The 5,965-nt window shown below is 40.3% G+C and overlaps 1 non-coding gene across 1 annotated transcript; it reads left to right on the top strand.

Annotated features, from left to right (window-relative positions):
- Nucleotides 1-959: 959 nt before the first annotated feature.
- On the top strand, nucleotides 960-1,066 carry LOC141626043 (small nucleolar RNA R71). The gene has a single exon (XR_012535774.1). It is a non-coding gene; the product is annotated as a small nucleolar RNA R71 (small nucleolar RNA).
- Nucleotides 1,067-5,965: the final 4,899 nt, after the last annotated feature.

Here is a 5,965-nt window from a genome sequence, read left to right as displayed (position 1 = left end):
CCCCTTCTTGCACCACAACTTCATTCTCACTAGCTCTCACAACTTCATCCTCAACTTGCTTCTTCGGTGCTTCATATCTTGTACCACTTCTCAAGTGAATGGCACTAACCGTTTCATGTCTAGGGGGATTACTTTGTGGTGGTAATTGCCCCTTTTGTCTTTGTGAGCTCGAAGATGCTAGTTGGGTCAATTGTGTTTCCAACATCTTGGTGTGAGCTAGAATGTTGTTGATGGTAGTGTCTTTTGCTTGGCTATCTTTTTGCATTTGGGTGAAAAATTCTTGTTGATTCTTTTGCATTTGGAGGACCGCTTTTTGGACATCAAAACCTTGGTCATTGTGGTGATTGTATGGATTTTGATTTTGGTAGCCTTGGTTTTGATTGTAAAAGGGTCTTTGATTTTGATTTCTCATGGGTGGTGGAGTGTATGTTGTTTGAGGGTTTTGGACATTTTGGCTTTTGTATGAGAGATTTGGATGGAACTTGGTGTTTTCATTGTAAAAATTTGAATAAGGGGTACCACTTTTGTAAGCTTGGAAAGCATTAACTTGTTCGGTTGTTCCCCTACACTCACTTGAGTCATGACCCAAGGTTCCACAATTCTCACATATCCCGCTTGGGATTGATGAGGATGCCGTCATGGCATTGACATGATGCTTCGATGATTTTGAGTTTTCCTCAAGTCTAGCCATAGCTTGTTCAAACTTCAAGTTGATTGTGTCAATGTGAGCACTAAGTTGAGCACCCAATTGAGTAACGGTGTCCACTTCATACTTTCCTCCTCTAGTAGCCTTGCGAGGTCTACTATATTGTGAATTATGGACCGCCATTTCCTCAATCTTGTTCCATGTTTGATTGTCATCAACTTCGGTGAACATTCCATTTGATCCCATATTGAGAATGTTCCTTGAATCTTCATATAAACCATTCCAAAATTGTTGCACTAAAAACCATTCGCTAAGTCCATGGTGAGGACATGAGCGACAAATACCTTTGAACCGCTCCCAAGCTTCATACAAAGATTCTTCATCCCTTTGCTTAAAACCCGTAATTTGAGCTCTTAGCATATTGGTCTTTTCAGGTGGGTAGAATTTTTTGTAGAAAGCTAGAGCTAGCTTTTTCCAAGAATCTATTCCAAGGGTGGCCTTATCAAGGCCCTTCAACCATTGCTTTGCGGTGCCGATTAACGAAAAAGGAAATAAGACCCATCTTATTTGGTCTTGAGTCACGCCCGTTTGAGAGATAGTTTCACAATAATCGCAAAAGGTTTCCATATGAGAATGAGGGTCCTCACTAGGCATTCCCCCGAATTGGCTCCTCTCAACTAGTTGGATGAAGGCGGACTTGGCAATAAATTTTCCGGTAAGATGTTGTGGGGTAGGAGTACCATTTGGTAAATCCTCCTTGGTGGGTATAGAGTGTGACGAGAATTTAGGCATTGTAGGTGGATTTTGTGTGGTATTGTTTAATGGGTTCTCTTCTCCTTCTATTGCGAAAGGATTGACAAACTCACTAGTGGGTTGAACAACTTCACCAACACCTCCCAAATTCCTCCTAACAAGTCTCCTATTATTCGTCAAGGTTCTTTCGATTTCACGGTCAAAAGGTAACAAATCTCTTTGTAACCTTCTAGACATGCAAAATATCAAACAACTCGAAAACAATTAGAACAAACCTTGAGGAGTTTTACTTCCCCAAGGTGAAAAAGACACAACTAATAACAATAAAAGAAATCTTAAATCAATTAAACACCGTCCCCGGCAACGGCGCCATTTTTGATCAAGTCCATTTCGTTTCACAAATTAAGCATATGTGGTCGTTGGTCAATGGTCGATACAAAACACAATTTATACTTCACAAACAACTCTACAATTAGTAAAGAGGCAAGTAAAGGTCGGATCCCAAGGGACGGGTATTGAAATGAAGATTCTATTGTAACTAGTGGTGTCTAGGGGTGTCACAAATTGGGTTGATGTAGAAGGTTACTAAACTAAGATATCAATGAAAATAAACTAACAAGGTAAATAAAATAAAGGTGTAAACAATTGATTAAAAGCACTAGGGTGTCATGGGTTCATAGGGGAATCATGGGATATGATCATACAAACATGTTCTCAAATTATAAGCAAGCAATTATTGTTGTGATGGATTGAGTTGGGTTATATCTTACAATCCTAAGAAAGTTTGGGTCCCGGAGCCGAATCGATTAGATTGTACAACACCTACAAGTCGACTTAATCTTTCCTACTCAACACATGCATGGTCTAACAAGACTCGAGTTGGGTTATGTCTTACAAGTCAAGTTGAAAGGATAGAAGATGATAGTAAATGCAAGGATTCATAGGCTTAGCATTTCATCAAATATAACATGTGCATGTATTAAGATCAAAACAAGCAAGCAAATAAGATATGAAAGCATATTAATTTAAGTATGAATCATTCCCCATGTTGGTTTCCCCTAATCACCCATTAAACCCTAGCTAAGAGACTACTCACTCATTATCATATTGATCATGCTAGAAAGGTTGTCAATCATACTAACATAATGAAACATGATGAATAAATGAAAGTAATTAGCAATAATTAAAAAGGGATTAAGAGATTATACCTACTAATGATTACAATAATAAAGCAAGAATAATAGAAGTACTTGAATCCTAGATTGAGAGGTTGTCAATCTCCCAATAATAACCCAAATAATCTTCAATTACCCAAAATAAAGTAAGAACAAGAGAGAGATTAAAGAACTAAAACTTGGATTAAAACTTGATTAATATTTGATTACAATATTGAAGAGAGATTTGATTAATATTAACTACACTAATTATTGATAAGATGAACATGCTCCTCTAATTAGACTAATGGGGTATTTATAGTGAAAATTAGGGAGGATGCATTAGGGTTAACTAAGGGCTAAACTAGTAATTACACTTTTTAAGTTGAGCAAGGAGACTCCGGGATTCTCCGAGAGAAGGGCTTCTCTTATCGTTGCTAGAAGAATGAAAACGTCTTTGTCTTTGCCGCAATCCGTGCGGATGGGAGTCGGGACGGCCGGAATCGGCTAAGGAATCCGAGCGGATTCTTGGGCAAGACGCTCGGATTGGCGAGGGGAATCCGAGCGGATTCCTTTGAGGGACGCTCGGATTGGGCTTGGACGGACGGATTGTGTACAATCCGTCGTTCGATTGTCTAGCAAATCTTTTCTTCTTCTTTTCTTCCCTTTTCTTCATGAATTCCTTGGGGATTTCCTTGGGGACTCAATGATCCTTTTCTCAACATTGCTCTTCTACTATGCTATGTACAAAGGCCTTCTAGTCTTGTCTCTCCTTGATGCTTGGTCATTGAATATGATCAATTTAGCCTTGTTTTGCCATGAAAATGCAAGATTCTTACTCCTTTCCTACCAAGGGATCAAAATCTCAAAGAATATGCAAAACAAAGAACTAAAGATAAGAAATGACCCAAATAGGCACTAAAAAGCATGAAAACAATGGTAATTCGGGGGCTAAATATGCGCCAATTATGGTCACATCAGCATCCCGTTATAATGCTTGTATGAATGTTTTGTACCTTACCTGATCACCATTTCTAAACGAAACCATGATGATTTTTGTAAAAATCAAAACCCATTTTTAAACAGAAATTTCGAAAAAAAGGCCTTTTATTAGCGCAAAACCCAGTCAAAACTGTGTCCGTTTTTCGAGTCAAAATTCGGGCCCAAGCCCATTTCAAAACCTCACTTCGAGTCCACTCCTACAACTACACTATAGTTGACTAGGATATATATTTTCAAAACTTTGTCCTTTCTTCAAACCTCACTCAACACAAGTGGCACACACCCACTTCAAGAGTCAAAACATTTCTTCTCTTTGCAAGTGTCTTAGAATGGTCGATCGTGTTTTGATTCGTCATCGATCTCTTATCCAGTTTTCAAGATGCCTGGAACCAGTTACGCGAACCTCAACCAACTTCAAGATGGTAATGATCGAATCCTAGCCGCACTAGCTCAAATCCAAGTTACTCAAGATCAAGTGTATGATCGCCTTGATACCATCGAGGGCCGGATCTATGCCGTAGAGGGGAGATTGCCTCCTCACGAAAGTGAAGTAGTAGGTGACTTCACGAGTGAATCCAAGGACGAAAATCCTCTCATGGGAATGACTGTAGCCGAGAAAAGACTCCAATACTTAGAGGAGCAATTGATGTACCTTAAAGGGGATGACATTTATAGGGAGAACAACCGCAAGTATGAGGCCGTCAATTCCAAATTGCCAACCAACTTTAATATGACGGATATCCCTAAATTCAAGGGGCACGAGAACCCTTTGAACCACATCCGTGCCTTCAAGGATTATATGTCTATCAAAGGCATCAAACCCGAGATGTTCTTAAGAATCTTTCCTTCATCTCTTGACACCATCCCAAAGCAATGGTTCTACTCTTTAGAACACAAGAAAATCACTACTTGGGAAGATGCCGCGATCGAGTTTGCTAACCAATATGCGGATAATGCCGAGATCCAAGTTAACATGCGCACTCTAGAGGTTCTTACCCAAAATGACAAAGAAGGATTCACCGACTTCCTAAGTAGGTGGAGGAAGACTAGTACCTAACTAGTTGAACGCCCGGATGAGGCTACCCTTGTGGAGAAGTTCGTGGATAATCTCAAACCCATCTATGCCAACCATTTGAGATACCAAAACATCAAAACTTTCAAGGACTTAACCGTACTAGGAACAAGGATTGAAGATGACATCCGTAAAGGGCTCTTGTCCAAAACGGTAGGACGAGGATATCAAGGCTCAACAAGTCGTTCATACGGCTCCACTAGCAAAACCGATGAAGTTAACCTTCTTGAGCCATCCAAGAAAAGTACCCCACCAAGGAAATTCACAAAGCTTGGGGATACTTACTCTAACGCTCTAAAAAGGTTAATGAAGCAAGGCAAACTCCAACCCATAGGACCCACTCCCGAACCCGAAAAGAAATCCAAGTTCTGGGACGAGAACTCGTACTGTGGATACCAGAGGGGCAAGGGGCATGACGCAGAAAAATGATACAAATTGAAAAATGTGCTTTAAGACATGATTAAAGATGGTCGACTACCAATACCGCCGAGAGGTAAACCCAACAACACTCAGAACCCTCTTGGGATTCTAGTGATCACAAGTGAAGAATCTACCTTAGATTGTTCACACCTCATTTCTTCAATTGAAGATGAGATCCACGCGATTGAGAATGAAGGGTTCTACTCTACTATCTCTCCAACCATCTCCGATTTCATCACATGGGCAAGGAGTGTGGATAGACATGTTTGGGAATTAGAAAAAGTGGTGACAACTTTACATGATCCCAACGCAACACCTAAGGAGCATATGCCACTAATCTTCTCTCAAAATGCTACTATGCAAGAAATAGTCGATGTGGTTAATAAACTAGTCGACCAAATCACACGACTAGAAGACGAGATCATGAGAATGAGAGAACTAGCTACAATCAACGGAGTATGGGCCGATGACGACGAGGACGAGTACCTCATTGAAAACTCCCTAGTCAAAGAAATAGTCCAAAATGACGAAGACCAAGATGTGGACCACCTAACTCGTTCGGGGCGTCCATATCAAAGCATTACTCAAAATGGTCCAACCAACGTTGTCACGCCAAATGATAACGAAGATGACTCCACTGATCATTTGCTCAAGCAATTACAAAAGACAAAAGCTGATCTTTCAGTCAGGCAATTGGTAGCAAGTTCTTTCGCACATCGCCAAGCTTTACTGCAAGCTTTGGCCAAGCTAAATGTAGCACATAACTCCACACCCGAAGATGTAGTCAACTTGGTCTTCCAATAATCACCGAAGCTAAGTAATCCTATTACTTTCTCAGACGAAGATTTGCCACCTTTTGGCGCTAGTCACAACTTGGCTCTTTACATCACAGTCATTTTTCTAAAGAAGAACGTGTCA

This window comes from Silene latifolia, chromosome X, assembly GCF_048544455.1.
Source record: "Silene latifolia isolate original U9 population chromosome X, ASM4854445v1, whole genome shotgun sequence".
NCBI lineage: Eukaryota > Viridiplantae > Streptophyta > Magnoliopsida > Caryophyllales > Caryophyllaceae > Silene > Silene latifolia.
This window is presented reverse-complemented; position numbering and strand designations above follow the sequence as displayed.